Source organism: Mus musculus, chromosome 2 (assembly GCF_000001635.26).
Source record: "Mus musculus strain C57BL/6J chromosome 2, GRCm38.p6 C57BL/6J".
In the NCBI taxonomy this organism is placed as follows: Eukaryota; Metazoa; Chordata; class Mammalia; order Rodentia; family Muridae; genus Mus; species Mus musculus.
This window is the reverse complement of record NC_000068.7, coordinates 118,989,683-119,007,960: the sequence shown is the minus strand read 5'-3', so window position 1 is coordinate 119,007,960 and position 18,278 is coordinate 118,989,683. Positions and strand designations below refer to the sequence as shown.

General features: G+C 45.9%; 1 long non-coding RNA gene across 2 annotated transcripts; it reads right to left on the bottom strand.

Annotated features, from left to right (window-relative positions):
- Positions 1-1,280: 1,280 nt before the first annotated feature.
- Positions 1,281-10,950, bottom strand: Gm14089. 2 transcript variants are annotated; one of them, XR_866667.1, is made up of 4 exons: positions 10,753-10,950; positions 7,301-7,418; positions 2,594-2,761; positions 1,281-1,583 (listed from the first exon to the last, which is right to left on the bottom strand). It is a non-coding gene; the product is annotated as a predicted gene 14089 (long non-coding RNA). The 2 variants fall into 2 exon arrangements; XR_001783447.1 differs by having other exon boundaries at positions 1,281-2,761.
- Between the last annotated feature and the right edge of the window lie 7,328 nt (positions 10,951-18,278).

The following is an 18,278-nucleotide window of genomic DNA, read 5'->3' as shown; positions in this document are numbered from 1 at the left end:
TTGCCCACTCTAAACAGCCACACAGGGGAGGTTGACGACTGGGTTGCATGGGGAGATAATGAGAGCAATGAGACCCAAACTGCCTGACTTCCAACCAGAGTGACTTAACCCTCCTACACCAACAGGTTGCAGGCAGGGGCATGTCCACTTTCAGGCTTAAATACTATTTACTATTGACCTCAAGCTCTGCTGTTTTATATACCAAGGGCATTCACTTAAAAAAAAAAAAGCAAAAGAAACAAACAAACCCCTCCCCCTAAAAACCACTCACAACGCACAAAAAGGCACAGAAGAAAAAAAAAAATCTCCATTCAGATCTGTTGTTTAAAAGGAAGTCAATAGACCCAGACTCACATATGACACAGATGTTGAATTACTAGACAAGGGCTTTAAAATAATTATAATTAATTTGTAAAAAGGTCTAGTGGAAAGAAGTGAGCAACTTGCATGAACAGATGGGGGATCCTGCAGAGACATACAAAGTATAAGTCAAACAGAAATGCTACAAATAAAAACATGCTGTCTGCGGTAAAACGCTCCAGCCGGGTTCTCAGCAGTGAGGCAGGCCTGAGGAAAGGGCCACTGAACTTGAACACAGGTAAATTAAAAACCATCTGAACCGAAACACAAAGAGAAAATGGGAAGAGTGGGGGAAAGCAAACGACCAAGGTACCAAGAGCTGTTCCGAGGGACAGCAGCATCCAAGCTATGTTTAGCATGGGCCCCAGAAGATGAAGAAAGAGTGAGGCAGAAGAGATGTTTCAAGAGATAGTGACCGAGGATGTGGCAGTGAGGCTGACAAGTGACAATGGAAAGCATTTCTTCCACAGACTTGGCAACTGAGTGGAAGGGCAGATGGGGGCAGGAGGGGAGCATGGCAGCCTCTGCCTGTCCTGGGATCACCGGTGAGTCAGCAGAATGGCGAGGTCTTTTCCTGGTGTCTGACGGAGTCATAGGATGGAGGAAGATGGAGGATAAGGCTGGAAAACAGTACGGTGGAGCAGACCAACAGGATTCTAGAAGAGCATCCCAAAGTATTCACGTGCACAGATAAAATAACATACAATTATTTCTCCTTTTACAAGATCATTTGTCATCCATGTTACGTCTCCCACCGTTACCACCACCACATGGGCAAAGACACACCTTGTTGGTGGTACTGTTCTTGTGTCAGTCAGGGACAGAGCAGATGGCAGTCCTTTGTTCATTTTAGCTTAAGGCCTGGTGTGGTGGCCAAAGTGCCTTTATGCCTAGGACACATAAAAATCAAATCAATCAAATCCAGGCAGTGCACTGAGGAAGGAGGAAGACAGATAGAGACCTATGTCTGTTATGTCAGGTGCTGCAGGTAGGGAAAGATGCCCCCAGACCTGCCTTCTGCCCCATGGCATAGTTGGGCCATAGATACACAGAGCCCCGCAACTAGGGAGGAGGAAGACAGACAGGGACCTCTGGACCACCATGAGACCCACAGACTTGTCCCCCTGTGCACCTACAGGTGGGCAGTAGATACCTGCTTGCCTCTAGGACACATGGTGCAGACAGAAGATGTCACTCAGGGGTCTGCCAGCCATGTGGCCATCCTGCAGTGGGAGCAACCACATGTGCAAGTACATGGTGGACAGATGGGAGAGAAAAAGAAGTGGAACAGCTTAAGCATTGTGAAGAGAGATGGAACTGGAGACTCAGGGTGGAGAGGAGTAGCCTGTTGTGAATGACTGGCCCTCCACCTGGGGCCATGGTGAGGTCCCAGTCAAAGCTACCACCTGAGGGGCCATGTCTAGGTCCATGGCTATTCAGTGGCAAAGGTCAGTGGCAATGGTCATGGGTCATATTATCATTAGAGAACGTGGGGACATCCCTGATCTGGGCAGCCACCAGGGACCATGTACATGTCCAGGGACTGTGCTGAACTGGTCCTGTCCCTCATTGGCTGCTGTGCTCTGGAGAGCTGACCCCACCTCTCACCAGCAGCAGCAGTCAGGAGAGCAGGCCCTGCAGCTCACCAGGCACTACAGTGGAGCTGGCCCTGGTGGCAGGGGTGTGGACAAGCCAACCAGAGGCTAGGGAGAGCTGACCCTGCCACTCTTCTGCCTTGAGGTGGCCTGGATCGGGTGGGAGTGGGAGGGGGGATACCCTTCATTTGCCCCCTCACCACTGGAGGCAGTCAGGAGAGCTGATCCTGGGGTCATGAGAGTGGGTGAGTTAGCCCTGCCCCTCACCAGATTGCAGCACTTGGGAGAGAGGGGGCCCTGCACCTTGCCTGGGCAGCATAGTAGGGCTGGCCCTAGTGGAGAAAGCACGAGTGAGTCGGCTCCAAGGAGAGTTGGCCCAGTCCCTCAAAGGCTGTAGCACTTGGGAAAGTGGACCCTGTGCTTTGACTGGGTAGCATGGTGCTGGCTCTGGAGTTGTACAAGTGAGTGAGTTATCCTGAGGGCAGGAGAGCACCCCCTGTCTCCTGCCAATGGTGGCACTGGGTGGTCTAGCTGGAGTTGTGCTGGAAGGCTCACCCTGGTAGTGCTAACTAGAGCTCAGCTACCACGGAGGCCCAGATGGAGAGTTCTGAGTTGGCCCATCCCCAAATCTATATCACCTGCAAATGGTTGAGATTCATGAATGGGCCAGTCCTGCTGATCCAAAGATGCAGGATCTCCATGACATAGAACAACAACAGGATAAGCAGGAGAAGTCTGGTGAGGATCCAATATTGATGGTGTCACAGAAGGCAGAGACCTCGAACCAGACCAACTGCAATGTCCATCTGCAAGAAAAGATGTGTGGCCAGAGGGATACACTTTGGGATACACGACGACATACTACAGCTTCCACGATGAGATGTTTTTCTGTGTTTTGGGGTGTTGTTGTTGTTGTTGTGTTACTTTGGGGGTACGTTGCAAGAGTGAAGGGTAGATATGAGGATATGAGGGGATGAGGAGACTGGGATGCATGATATGAAACTCACAAGACTCAATAAACTTTTTTTTAATTAAAAAGAAAGACTTATTTGTGTGTATGCATGTGTGTACATGTGCCTGCAGGTGTCCTCAGAGGCCAATAGAGGATGTCATCATCATCATCATCACCATCTCATCATTGTCATTATCCCGGGAGAGGGCTCAGAAGCGTGAGACAAAAAGATTCTGGTTTCAGGGCTAGCCTTAGCTACATGAGAGCTCTTGGGCTGTGTAGCAAGCCCCCTAACCCCCTCACCGACCAATTGCAAAAACCAGATGAAAGAACAGAAACTCGGGAGGAAACATCTTGCTCTCCAATTGCTCTCGGGGAAGGGCTCTGATGAGCACATCGTACCCATATATACAGGCAGTCAAAACACGAATACACATAAACCAAAATAATTCTAAAAGAAAAAAATGTAATTATAATTCTAAGCCAATATGGTGGCACATTTGTTTGGTCTCAGCACTCAGGCTGCAGAGGCAAGTAGGTTTCTGAGTTCACACAGCCTCATCTACAAAACACATTCCAGGCCAGACAGGATTATGGAATGAAAACTTATCTCAGAAAAGAAAAACAAAACAAAACAAAACAGCCACAATGAAGTAATAAATTACAGTTCTAGGAATCAATAGTGGAATGTATTTAAGGCCTGTTACAGTTCTGATGTAAAATGTCTGTGTATTCAAGGCAGGTCCCCATAGTTAGTATATTAAATGTGACAGGGGCTGTTGAGATGGTTCAGTATATAAAGGTGCTTGCTGCCAAGCCTGACAGACAGAGTTTAACCCCTGACAACCTGAGCTTGAGCCCTGGGGCCTACATGGTAGAAGGAGAATTAACTTCTGAACATTGTCCTCTGACTTCCACACATGATCTGTTTTACACACACACACACACACACACACACACACACACACACACACACACACACACACACACACACACACAATGTAATTAGAGATTCCTGGTGTCAAACCTGATGGTCTTAGTTTGAGTCTATAATATACACAGTAGAAAGAACCAACTCCCAAAACTTGTCCTCAGACCTCCACATGCAGGCCATGATAGGAAACCCCTCCAACAAACAAACAATGAATGAGTGAATGAATGAATAAATAAATAAATAAATAAATAAATAAATAGAAGATAACATTTCTAAATTTTTTAAGTAAAATATTATTGGACCAAGAGGATGTAACCACATCAACGGATGGGTTTATTGATGAATTCTTACAGGATGGGCTACTAGGAGGTGGGGCCTATTGGAGGGAAGTAGGCTACTTCATGCCTGCCTTTGAAGGGTGTAACTTGTCCTCAGCCCTTTCGTCTCTCAGCTTTCCAGCCATTGATGGGTGACCAGCCACCTCTCCTGCCTGTCCTCTTCCCTCCCTCCTGCTGCAACCTGCCATGATATCCTCATACATGTCCAAAGCTGTGGAGTCAGCCCAACTGGAACAAAATCTAAAATCATCTTTAAGTTACTTAGCTTAGGTATTTTGGGGTTGTTTGGTTTTGGATTTGTTTGTTTGTTTACTCTTTATTAATTCTTTGTGAATTTCACATCATCTACCTTAATCTCATTCTTCACCCCATCCCTTTGCATCTGCACTCACCCTGCAATCTCCCTCCAAAAAGAAAATAAAAAATGTAAATACAAAATAGAATAAAATAAACGAAAGCAAAACAAAACAAAAAACATCTTGTCACAGTGTGTCCTACAGTAAACCCTTTTGTCCACACATTTTTTCACTTGCAAATGTTCATTGCAATGAGCCATTGGTCTTGTTCAAGGCCTCTGGCTTCTGCTACACTATCAATACTAGAGTCTCAGTGAGACTCCTCTCAGATAGTCTGTGGTTATCCTGTGTTATGGAGATCCTACAGCTTTGGATCTGCAAGACCAACCCCTTCACGAGCAGTTCATAGATAGGGTAGATGTTGGGGTAGGCCAACTCAAAGCCCTGGATCTGGGCCTACATAGTAGCTGAGTTGGTCAGCCTGCCAGTTCTCATACACCTCTACTACTGGAACCAGTCTCTCACACTGCTTGGCTAGCTTACCCAATGCCAAAGCTGGCAAGGGGCTGGGCCAGCTCTCTAACTCACCTGTGCCTCCTCCACCAGGGCCAGTGCTATTGTGCTACCCAGGGAGGTAAATCTCTCCCTCTCCCAGGGCTCTCCCAACTGCTGCAGCTGACAAGGGATAGGGTCAGCTTTCATGACCTTGGAGCTGGCTCTCCTGCCCACCACTGGTGGTAAGGGGCAAGGGAGTTGTGTTTTTGTTGTGAGTCAAAGTCTTACTATGTAGTCTTGGATGACCTGAAACTATGTAGATCAGGCTGCCTCCAACTCACAGAGATCTGCCTACCCTTACTTCTTCTTTGTTTGTTTAGGTTTTTTGTTTGTTTGTGTGTTTGTTTTCCAGACAGGATTTCTCTATGTAGTCCTGGTGGTCCTGGAACTTACTCTATAAATCGGGTTGGCCTTGAACTCATTCACCTGCCTCTGCCTCTCAAATGCTGGGACTAAAAGTTAGCATCACCAATGCCCAGCTACCTTTGCTCCTTGAGTTCTGGGAATAGAGTCATATGCCTCGACACTAGGCTAATCACAACCAGTTCAGGTACTTGAATCACAGTGATGTACTAAGTAACTGACACCATTGGTTATATCACTCTGTGGGACCCCATTGTCATCCCATTACATCATGTGGGACCCACACTCTAAAATGATCATTAGTAAGTGAAACGTCTTCTCAAGGAGGAGTTCAAAGGATCAGGTCATTCAAAGAAAGGGCAAAACAACAGAGATTATTTTGTCTGAGGCAGGGGATGTAGCTCAGTTGGTAGCGTACTTGCCTAGGATGCATATATGGCCTTGGGTTTGAGCCACAGCACCATATGAACTGGGCATGGTGGTAAACTCCTGATTCTACCACGGGGGGGGGGGGAGGTGGAGATAGAAAGAATAGGAAGTTCAAGGTTACTGTTGGCTATATAACAAGTTCAAAGAAGCCTAGGATATGTGAAAGAAACCCTTTCCCTCCTTTGTTGAATTTTTATTTACGTATATGTTTGTGTGCCTGTATATGTGCCGTGTGTTCAGGTGCCCATGGCGACCAGAAAAGGGAGTTGGGTTTCTTGAGCTGGAGGTATAGATGATTATGAGGAAGTTCTCTTAATCACTGTGCCAACTCTCCAGCCCTGTGAGACCATTTCTAAAACAGAAAAGAAAAGATTGTGGGACCAGAGAAATGGTTCAGCATTTAAGAGCACTTGCTGCTCTTCCAATGAGCTGAAGTTCATTTCCCAGCAGCCACATGGTGTCTCACAACCAGGGGATCAGACACCTGCTGACCTCCAAGGGCAGACATGCATTTGAGAAATACATACATACATATGTATATACATACATACAATATATAAAAACACATACATATATACATACATAAAAATACTAATACACATGAAAAATATGGTTTAAAAAATTTAAAGACTATTTTGCCTGGAACAGAGGAGATATCATTGTAACTGAGAAATGGCTGACTTTAGAATATTTAGAGGCATTTGTGTAGAAAGCTGAGACATTGAAGTATAAGAGACAAAACTAGAACCAGTAGACTAAAGGTTTAGGGAGTCTAATTACAACTTTGTGTTCAGGAGAGCTTTCTAGTGGCTTCCAATTATGGCCAGTGGGTTGTCTGTCCTTGAAGGAGTCCATATATCCATAGAGAATGGCCAAAAGGGGATTCCTTTAATAGATGGAAAGCTGGATCAGGTAACCCCCGAGGTCCTAAGCACTGTGGATTGACTCTAAGTCTTCACTCATAATAGGCGAGTGCTGGACCATCCTGAGCTACATCCTCAGCCCGTGAAAAGCTTTTTAGAAACACTTCTTTTTCATCCATCGTATTCCGACTTTGAGTTTTATTTTTATTATTTTTATTAACGTGTGGGTGCCTGCTCCTCTGTCTCTGTCTCTCTGCCTCTCTGTCTCTCTGCCTCTGTCTCTCTTTCTGTGTCTGTGTCTCTGTCTGTGTCTCTGTCTGTGTCTCTGTCTCTCTGTCTCTGTCTCTCTGTCTCTGTCTCTGTCTCTCTCTCTTTCTCTCTCTCTCTCTCTCTCTGTGTGAGTGTGTGTGTGTGTGCACGAGATCATGCCCTGGTAATAAATGCTCTTACCCACTGAACCATCATGCTGACCACTTTTTTCCTTATTCTTCCCATTCCTGCCCAATATTCTGAAGCTTCATCTCCTGGGAGGAGCGGCCGAGAGTCGGTGCTTATGATGAGTTGGGAGGGAAAGAGACTCAGAGAGGTGTGTACTGGGATGAGTCCCAACTTTACCATTGTTGCCTTAAGAGAAGTTCCCTTCGAAGGTGGTGACTGTCCAACCAGAGGCAGAGCTGGGCCAGCCAGCCATCACAGGTCCAGAAACACCAGAGAGGATGAGACAACGAGACACCTGGTGGACAAGATAAATTGCTGGGTTGTAAATGAAGACCTTACTTATTTATATTTAACCGTTCTTGCTCACGGCTCCCCTGCCTATTTTCCCTTCTGGGAAAGGAAAGGCTGAGAGTTTAGGATGAACTTGAGGAGAAATAGAATGAGGGACTTCCCTTGTGTGAGTGTGTGTGTTAGTGTTCGCGTCTGTTCCCTGCTACCTCTCTGGTCTCTGCCTCTTCTCCTGTCCTCCCTCACAGCCTTCTTCCTTATTCTTTCAGTCCGTGATTATCTCCCCCAGTTGTCTGTGTTCTCTGTGCCTTCCTGTTTCTTTGTCTCTTCTTTTTAGAAATGAATTTAACTTATTAAATATGCATTGGTGATTGTCTACATTCATGTCTGTGTGAGTGTGTTGGATCCCCTGAAACTGAAACTGTAGTTACAGACAAGTTGTGAGCTGCTAACTGGGTGCTTGGAATTGAGCCTGGGTCCTCTGAAAGAACGGACAGTGCTCTTATCCACTGAGGCATCTCTCCAGCCCCTGTTTCTTTCTCTTGCACCACCTCAGATCATTTGGTTTTATTCAGCCCAAAGTCCCGAGTAGCTGGGTTCTTGCTTTCTTGCTTCTTCATATTTTTTGTGCCTCTAAAACTATGCTCATCTCTGGTTTTGCCAGTGAGTAGGTCTCTGACTTGATCTGCATTTTTTCTGTTTGTCTTTTTGTCTATTGGTCTTGTCTATCGGTCTTCCCAGTGGTTCTGAAACTCCAGAGTTTCTGGTGACAGGGCTTTTCTGAGAATAGTCCTTGGGGTAACCACCCAGTGTGCTGGTAGAGATGGCTACAGACATTTCCAATCCAGCAGTCGTCATGGTAACAGCTAGGACGGGCCAGGCAGGGGATGTACAACCACATGGGCTTGACCTTTCTGTGGGTGTCAGATTTGAGTGGGAACTAACTGAAGGAAAAATACCAACAAGGGTTCCCTGTAGCCCAGGTCTCGGGGCTTCTTGGGAGCCTAGGGCAGCTGGCAAGAAAGTGAAGAGACAGAGGTATTGCCCTACCTGCCTAGGGGAACATGGGAGGGGCTGTGTGCACACATGCTGGAATGTCCACGCTCCCTAGGTCTCACCACCTCCTGTTGGGAGTTGACCCTTGGAGGGCAAGCATTCCTGAAGACTCAGCTCTCAAGCTACCTACCACACCAAGTGGCTCTGTGGGTGGGTATTTAAGGTCAATGCCCCATACACAGATACTCCTAGACTTTTTCAGATCAACCGTCACTTTTTCCATATTGCAAAAGCCTTTATAGTTTAGAGGAAAATATGCTAAAATTAAAAGGCCCAGATGGTTTTTTTAAAAAAAATAGATATATAAATGCAAAAGTCCAGAGACTTTCAATGCAAAGGGCATGGCTGTAACCTTTTAAATTATCTAATAGTTATTGGAGGTATAAACTGAGGTTTAAAAAAAAAAGCCCTGCTAGCTTAGCAAGGTAACTTTATTTAAATTATATACAAACTACCTATGTACAGGCCTGATTTTACAACTAACCTGCTAGCTCTTTAGAAGTCTCTTTCAATCTGTGTCATTATACTGTACTACATTTCTCTTGAGCTCCTCCAAACCCAAGAGGGCTCCTTAGCTTTCTTTCTTAGAGGACTCTTTTATGTGTGTGCTTCTCTGTTGTTCCTGCCCAAAGACACAATCCCTTCCCTAAGTCTCTTCCATAAAGGCTCTTCCAAGGTAAAAGAGAAAGAGAAAAGGAGAGGAGAGTACCCTCTATCAAAGGTCCAGTTGTTTATAAAAGAAGTCTCTAGCTCCTCCCCAAACTGCCTTGGTGACTGGGGGCTCCAAGCCAAGCCAGTAGGGGCAAAACTATTTCACCTTTACAATGGGGTAGCTCAAAGCCACTCAGCTGACTTTGCCTCGGGTCATAAAGCAAAGGCCACAAGACCTCTCCCAAGTAACTTGTCTTAAAATAGGTAGGAACTTTCCATTCTTTAACATTCTTATCTGTGGAGGCATTTAAGAGACACACCTAAACTACCTCTCTACCGGACACACCTAACTGCAGCTGACAAGTGCAGGGCCTATGTGAACTTTTATAATTTGCTAACAATTAGGTTTTCTGAGTACAGTAATCAAATATCCTGTAACACACTCATGCCTTTCCTCTCCCTGCCGCCCCCGTTTCTCAAGGTTGTTTCTCATGTCTACCAGGTTAAGAGAGAGGGACAAATGCCAAGTTCTCTGACAAGAGACAGGAAGTGTAACTGGTTGCGCAGTGAGTGTGAAAGGGAGTCGGACTCCCAGGCTTTCCCCCATCTCTACCAGTGAAGGATTTTTCTTTCTCCTATTGGTGCATTTAGGCTCCATAATGAGGAGCCTAAGAGGCCCTGCAGCCCCTGAAGAGGGAGGCAAAAGGGACACAAGGCACCTTCTGGTAAACTCCACAGATCTGGGCTGTTAAGTCACAGTTTTCAGAAACACACTGCTGTGGAACACAAGACCACATCATGGCTCTCTCATCAGACAGCAGTGGGTATTATATACAGCAGAATAACAAACTTACACTGTGGTTCTTACTACCTTCTTGCCATCCAGTGGCAGGTAATCACTGGGAGGGAAGGGGAAGGGGACAGCACAGCCTATGACCTGAAGTCAGCACACTTCAAAAAAAGCCATCAGGAGCAGGGTGGTACAAGGCTTTAATCCCAGCACTCAGTAGGCGGAGGCAGGGGGATCTCTGAGTTCAAGGCCAGCCTGGTCTATAGAGCTATAGAGTGAGTTCCAGGATAGCCAGGGCTACACAGAGAAACCCTGTCTGGGGGGGGGGGGAGAGGAAGGGGGAAGCCATCTGAAAGGATAGCAGATTGTATGGAACTGAGAGTGGCCCTGGAATTACCCAAGCCTTAGTAAGACTCCAGCTTTTCTTTCTCTGACTTGAAGGTTGTGAGCCACGAATTTCTGAGAGTTCATTCCTAGTTTTCCCCTTTGAGAACTGGCTTTCCTCTTCCCTTTGCGCCCTCCGGAGCTGTCTGCAGAGGATGGGAGGCTGTGGGGACCCTAACACCTTTCAGTAAGGCCTAAGCTTTGGGACACACATGCAAGTCTCCCTCATCTCCTAATGTGCTTGCTTCCCTACAGGAGACAGAATGTGACCCTGAGCTGTGCTTGACTCTCTCCAGTTCAGATCTACCTAATGTCCTTCCTCTAGCCCTGCCTTTTCTGTCAAGCCCTTGACTCATCTCTGAGCTGTCCTTCCAGTTCAGCTCCCTGGGCTGGGATAGCTTCTCAGAGGGGCATCTGCTGGTTACCTGATGGGAGTGAGTAAGCAGGGAACGTGGGTCACCTTAGCTATTGTTCCTGCCAGCCCATGACCTCTGATGACTTCATTAGAATCTCCCTGTCTCTTTTCCATGCCTGCTTCAGCCCAAGCCTGTCACACGTGCTGGCTGCTCACTGGCCTAAGACAGGCCACCTTCTGCTTCTTGTTCCATGCCTCTGTTTATTCTATTCCCTTTGCCCCAGACATCTCTCTTTAAGCTTTAACTTGATGCCACCATTGAGTTGCCTTAGCAACTCCATGACCCTGTGGAACTATGCCTTTGTGACTATCTTGGCAGCCATGGCTGCTTTCACACCTGCTCCTCTATTGGAGGGAGCACTCCGTAGAAAACACTGAGTCAAATGGACCTGTAGATCTCCAGGGCCCTGCTGAGGGTCACTCACTGACATATTAATGATGTTGGCCCTGATTAGAGAGACCCCAGGGTCTAAGGTGTGATCCAGAATGGCCCAAACGTCTCAGAGATACCAGGCATGCGGTGTCTGCACTGTGCCTCCTGGCTCTGTTAGGATCACATCTTCCTACATTCCCAACCAGTGCCAGGCAGGTTGCAGGGCAGGAGGCTCCTCACCGCTGATAAAACTGTTGACACTCTCCCTGAGACAAGAGCAGCAAGGGTCAGGCTGGCACACACCTAGGCGGCTGTCTTCTGAGTTGTCTTTTCATCCCATGGCTTTATCACCCCCCTCGCTGTACCAGGAAGCGCTAGAGAGCAGGCTCTGAGCAGAGAGAGAAGGCAGAGAGCATCCTTACTGTCCTCCCTCCCTCCCCTCCTCTCCGCTGGCTGCAGCTGTGCTGTGGAACTGAACACAGTCTTAATTACCGCTCAGCCCTACTCATTAGAGTCTCTGGAAGCCCGGAGTCAAGAAGCTCCCAGCTTTGCAAAGACCAGGGCCTCCAGCCCCTGAGCCCCACTAGTCCCACATCTAGAGATTCAGTTCGACGTGACTTGGGGGCCTGAATGGGGAAAGGGTGGAGCTGGAGGGAGGGGAGGGGAGGTTCCCCCACCACCACCTTGGGCTCCCACTCAAGCGTGCTGAGAATTTCAGGGACAGCATATGGTGAATCTCCGCTGTGATCAGAGAGAGATGAACAAATGATTAAATAAACCAAAAGCACTCGAAGCCGGAGCACTGATGACTTACCTGCCTCTGAGGGGCATAAGCATGGAGCCTGGTGCATTCAGCATGCCTTCCCCCCACCTCTATTGTGTAATGAAATGACTGAGCAAAGGAAGCTAAATGCGGGAGGAGAGAAGGCTGGACCCTGGAAATGATAAACTCATAGGTCCAATTTCAATATCTAGAAAACATCCTCCACAGAGAGCAACTGGCAAACACCCTCGAAGACCAAATGAGATAATGTGATTGAAAGCACTTTTTGAACTATAAAGGGCTCTAGAAACATAAGATGTTATTCTGTAATATTTCTGCTCAGTGCTGACGATGAGACAGATGCTGCGGGGAGCCTGAAGATTTATGATAATGGCTCATCACCCACAAGGTACTCACACACTTTGAGCTGTTTCATTTAATTAGTCATTGCCTCACATGTAGACGCCTGCAGAAGCAGTCTAAGTGGTCTCCCCACCTCTGCCTTCTCTTCTGCTCCATTCATCTTGCATGGCACTGCCTGGTAAATCTTCCTGATGCAGAGCTGTGATCAGACCTGGAAGGGTTTCTCTTGCTCACTGCACAGAGCCGGGACTCCTTGGCTTAGAAATCCAGGGTCTTCTTGATCTGGCTCTCGGGACTTCCTCCACCTCATTTCTTTTCTTTCGTTGTGGCAGATGGAAGATCAAATCACTTACCTAGGCACACGGACACCAAGTGGCAGACGATGAAACTAAGCTCTCACACCCAGGTGCCTGATTCTGAGTCCAGCCTTCTTTCTGGCACGCCACCTTCTGACTTTTTTTGATATTGTAAAAGTCTGTATTTGTGGCTCACTAAATTCATATGTTGAATGCTAATCTCATTGTGATGGTGTTCCAAAGTAATTTACTTCAGGGAAGTAATTAGCGGTGAGTCTGGAGCTGTTGTTATAGATGGGATTAGTGAGTGCCCTGTAAGAGCAGGCCTGAGGACCAGCTATCTCTCTCTTCACCATGAGAGGACAGAATGAGAAAATAACAGAAGGCAGCCTTCCCAGAGTCTGGCTCTGCCCTACACTAATCTCAGACTTTTAGCCTCCAGAACCAGGAGGAGTAAACGTAATTGTTTAAGCCTTCAGTTTATGGCGTTTTGCTATAACAGCTGGAACAGACTAAAACAAATGGATAGAGCTGCCGCAGAGATCTTCCCACAAAGACTTTTTCTCTTTCCTCAGAACATTTCCTGAGGACCAGTTGCTGGGCATGGGATTACTTGATCTAAAGGTAGCTATTTTTTTTTTTCTTACCATACTGGGAAACAAACCCTGGATCTCAGACATGCTAGACAATGCATTGAGCTGTCAGACATGCTAGACAATGCCTTGAGCTGCACACACAGACCCAGCATTAATATTTTTAATGGCTAGATAAATTGGCATAATGCCTCACAAAAAGGCTGATTTCCATTTTAGCTAGGCATATAAATACATGCAAACTTCATGAGACTCTGCCCTGCTGGCAGTCAGCTTCGAGTGAATTGCTAATTGAATAAGGGGTTTCTTGTCATCTCTTCCACTGTCGAGGTGAGGCATTTTCCTTATTATTTTTTATTTTTATTGTTGTGGTGCTGGGAATTAAACTAGGCCTCTGAGGATGATCAGAAAATGCTTTGCCGCTGAGCCACTCTCTCCAGCCCTAAGGTGGAGTGTTTTTCACGGGTTAGTGTACTCTTTGTCTTTTGTGATTTATAGCTTTGTCACTAAATTCCTTACATTTAGAAGCTTCGACTTCAAAGAAGAAAAGGCAAACTTGAAGAGCTGATACAGTGAAGTCACAGATAAGATTGTTTATACAAAGTTCAATCTCAAGGAAATCTCAGAGGACTCAGTGGCTCAGCAGTTAGGAGGGCTTGCTGTTCGTGCAGGGCATCTGAGTTCGGTTCCCAACGTGGACACTAGATGAAGTACAGCCACCTATATAACTCCAGTTCTAGGGGATCTGGTCCTGTCTCCTGGCCTCAGTGGGTACCAGCATGTACAGACCCACACAGAGCCACATAAATCATTATTTTTAAGTCTTGAGAGTAAATCCTTTGAAAGGCTGAGGTCACTTGAGAGTGTGCTCAGTGGTAGATGGCTTGCCTAGCATACGTTAAGCCCTGGTTTCAATCCCTAGGATTCAAAGTATAATAAAATGAAAGTTTAAAGAATGTGAAGCCAAGTATGGCAGCATTGGCAATATGCCTTTAATCTCAGCACTCAGAAGGCGTAGGCGGGCAGGTCTCTGTGAGTCTGGGGCCAGCCTGGTGAGTTCCAGAATAGTCAGAGCTACATAGTGAGACTGTCTTTTAAAAAAAAGAAAGAAAGGAGAGAAAGAAAGGAGGAGAAAAGAAAAGAGAGAAGAGAAGAGGAGAGGAGAGGAGAGGAGAGGAGAAGAGAGGAGAGGAGAGGAGAGGAGAGGAGAGGAGAGGAGAGGAGAGGAGAGGAGAGGAGAGGAGAGGAGAGGAGAGGAGAGGAGAGGAGAGGAGAGGAGAGGAGAGGAGAGGAGAGGAGAGGAGAGGAGAGGAGAGGAGAAGAGAAGAGAAGAGAAGAGAAGAGAAGAGAAGAGAAGAGAAGAGAAGAGAAGAGAAGAGAAGAGAAGAGAAGAGAAAGAAAAAAAGAGTGACGAAAAGTAATGTCTTCAAATACTAGTCTATCCTTAAAGAGAGAGCTTGGGCAGCCAACATCCTAGCATCAGATTGTGCTTCTCTGATCCTGACAGCCTGCCTTAGTGCAGGACTCAGTGCTGTCAGAGGAAAATTTCTGACTGTACAGTGAAGTAGTGATGCTTATTTTCTTACATCGTGTTAAAGTATTGTTTTCCTCTCTACTCTTTTTTGAATCTTGGCAATACTGGAGATCAAACCTAAAAAGCTGTACATGCCAGGCGAGGGCTTTGTCACCAAGATGCTGTACATGCCAGGCGAGGGCTCTGTCCCTGAGCTCTATCTGCAACCTTCCCCTATAATTTGGTTATCTGACTAAATAACGTGATGAAAGCTGAAACCATATGGGGTGGAAATAAAAAATGTCTCCCACATTCTCTGTGTTCTAGGCACTTTGCTTTCCTCCTGGTGACAGAAGATATTGCTAATTCCCAGTGAAGCCTCCCAGGGATGCTATTGCAGGCATCTGAGCACCTCTGCATGTGCTTCTGAGAGAAACAAAGCATATCCTATGTCCGATCCCTTCTTTGTTATCTTGGAGACTGTTCCCATTAGCTGTAGCACTGTGCAGGTGTGTTCACTCAGACAGAACCCAGTGAATGAAAGCCCAATTCACATCTACAAAACCAACTTGCAAAGAAATACTTATTTCACACGTGGAATCTGTTTCCCTAGAACATTTTAAGAGTTAAGCTACTTTCACATGTCTCCGTTGTCATTCATTTCACTGAAGTGATGTTTATATATTTATGATAGAGACAGTCCATGAGAGAAAAGGCCATTTAATCTGGAAATGATTTATTAAGTGAGTCAGTTGTTAAAGATAGAGATTCTCCAGACAAAATGATGCACACTGGCCTGGTGAGAAAGAGTGAATGAATGTTTTTAAAGTTTCTTTGGGGCTGGCTAGCATCTAAAACTGTTTACCACCCAAACCTGATGATCCGAAATTGATCTGCCAAACATATGGAATTTTGAAAAAAGAAAGAAAGAAGAGGGGGCTGGAGGGATGGCTCAGCGGTTAAGAGCACTAACCTCTCTTGCAGAGGACCAGGGTTCAGTTCCCGGCAACCACATGGTGACTCAGAACCATATGTAACTCCAGTTCCAGGCGATCTGGAGTCTTCTTCTGGCCTGTTCAGGATGTGGCACACATACATAGGTGCTGATAAACAATCACATACATAAAATAAAAATACATCTTTAAAAAAGAAAAGAAGCCAGGCAGTGGTGGCGCATGCCTTTAATCCCAGCACTTGGGAGGCAGAGGCAGGCAGATTTCTGAGTTCAAGGCCAGCCTGGTCTACAAAGTGAGTTCCAGGACAGCCAAGGCTACACAGAGGAAACCCTGACTCAAAAAACCAAACCTCCCTACCAAAAACAAAAACAAAAACAACAACAACAACAAAAACCAAACAACAACAACAACAAAAAACAAAGAAAAGGAAAGAAGAGAAGAGAAGAGAAGAGAAAAGAAAAGGAAAGAAAAGAAAAGAAAAGAAAAAAGAAAAAAAGTTGGATGTGGTAGAGCGCACCTTTAATCCTAAGGGAGATGGAGGCTTGAAGGCCAGCTAGCAAGGTGGAGGAACAAAGGCTCTTCCTCGGCAAGGTAGATGGGGAGGACCAACTCCACCCTCTAACCTCCAGCCACATGTACATACATATATACATTCTCTCTCTCTCTCTCTCTCTCTCTCTCTCACACACACACACACACACACACATACACACACACACACACACACACACACACACCAAACACACACACACCCCAAACACACTCTCCCTCACACAAAATCACCTTTTAAAACATTTCTTATGTAATTGTTATTTGTTTATTTTTGTTTTTGTTTTGAGACAGAATTTTCCTCCTTAGCCCAGGCTGAGCTCAAGCTCCCAGATCCTCCTGTTTAAGCCTCCCAAGTACTGGGCTTTCTAGGCCTGAGCCTATCAATCTGGATCTAATTTTTGTATCCATGTGGGTGTGTACACACACCCGGAGGTCAGAGGCTGATGTAGAGGGTCTTCCTCAGTCACGATCCACTGTGTTTTTCCTGACATGTTCTCTCACTGGACCTAGAATTTACAGATTCAGGCCAGTCATGGTGGCACATGACTTTGTTCTTAGCACTCAGGAGACAGAAGCAGGTAGGTCTATCTGATTTCAAGACCATCCTGGTCTATGCAGTGAGTTCCAGGATAGTTAGAGCTATATAGTGGGATTCTATCTTTAAAACAAAACAAAACAAAACAAAACAAAACAAAACAAAACAAAACAAACCCAAATAAATATAAAACCAACCAAACAAAACCATCTTACAGATTCAGCAATATGGGCTATCCTGCAAGCTCCCCGCCCCCCCGCCATGTCTTCTCAGGGCTGGCCTTTTTATGTGACTCCTGGGAATCCAAGCTCAGCTCTTCATACTTATGTAAGCATTTTGCTGACTGACTCATCTCCCCAGTCTCTAATTTTTGAAAATGTCATGAGTGTATTAATTCTGCTAGTTCAATTTGGAATTGATTCAACAAATATCAGAAGTGTAGTATATAAAGGGATGGACTTTCCATATTACTTATATGAGATATACAACCCAGAGTCTTTTGGCCTGCTGGGGCTGTCTAGTATCTTAGTTATGGTTCTACTGCTGTGATGAGACACCATGACCATGAGGCAGGCAACTTACAGAAGAAGTAATTTATTTGGGCTTACAGTTTCAGAGGGTTAGAGTCCATGACCATCACGGTGAGGGGCATGGCAGCAGGCAGGCAGGCAGACATGATATTGGAGAAGTAGCTGAGACCTTACATCTTAATTAACAAGCATGAGGCAGAGGAAGGGACATTGGGAATAGCATGAATCCTTTAAAACCTCAGAGACTGCTTCCATTGTCACACCTCCTTTAAGAAGGCTACACAGTTCTTCCCAAACAGTTCCACCAACTGAGGACCACATATTCAAACATGAGTGTAAGAGGGCCATTTTCACACCATGGCCAGCTTAACAAAATCTTGTGTCCCAGCATGGGACATGACTTTTAACCTGAATCACATTAAAAGGGGTGTTCTCATGGGTTTGTTGAAAATGTTTCAGGGGCCCCACACACCATTTTTTGCAGCACTCCGGAGGCAGAGGCAGAGGATCTCTGTGAGTCTGAGGCCAGCCTGATCTACGTAGTGAGTTCCAAGACAGTCAGGACTGTATTGAGAGACCCTGTCTCCAAAAAAGGGGAAAAAATGCCAAACAAAGAAAAAAAAAAAAGAAGAAAAGAAAATACTCCAGGGGCTGTCGCGGTGACTGGCTCAGTGGTTAAGAGTACTGGCTGCGTATAAGGGCAGTGCTGCTTTGTTTCTTTTTAAATGTCTTTATTTTTACTGTACAAATGTTTTGCCTACACGAATGTCTGTCCACCATGTGTGTATGCCTAGTCCCAGAGGAGGTCAGAAGAGGGCATCAGATCCCCTGAAATTGGAGTTACAGGCAAGTGTGAATCATCGTGTGGGAACCGAACCCAGGTCCACTGCAAGAGCAACCAGTGCTCTTAACCACTGAGCTATCCCTGTCCCTGAGGGCAGTCTTTTTAAAAAAAATGTATTCTTTGAGAATTTCATACAATATATTTTTATCATATTCTATCTTGACTCCGAAATTCTACCAGATCCTCCCCCAATTCCCTACCTTCTCAATTTCATATTTCTGACTCTCTCTTTAAAGTAAATAAATATGGGGGA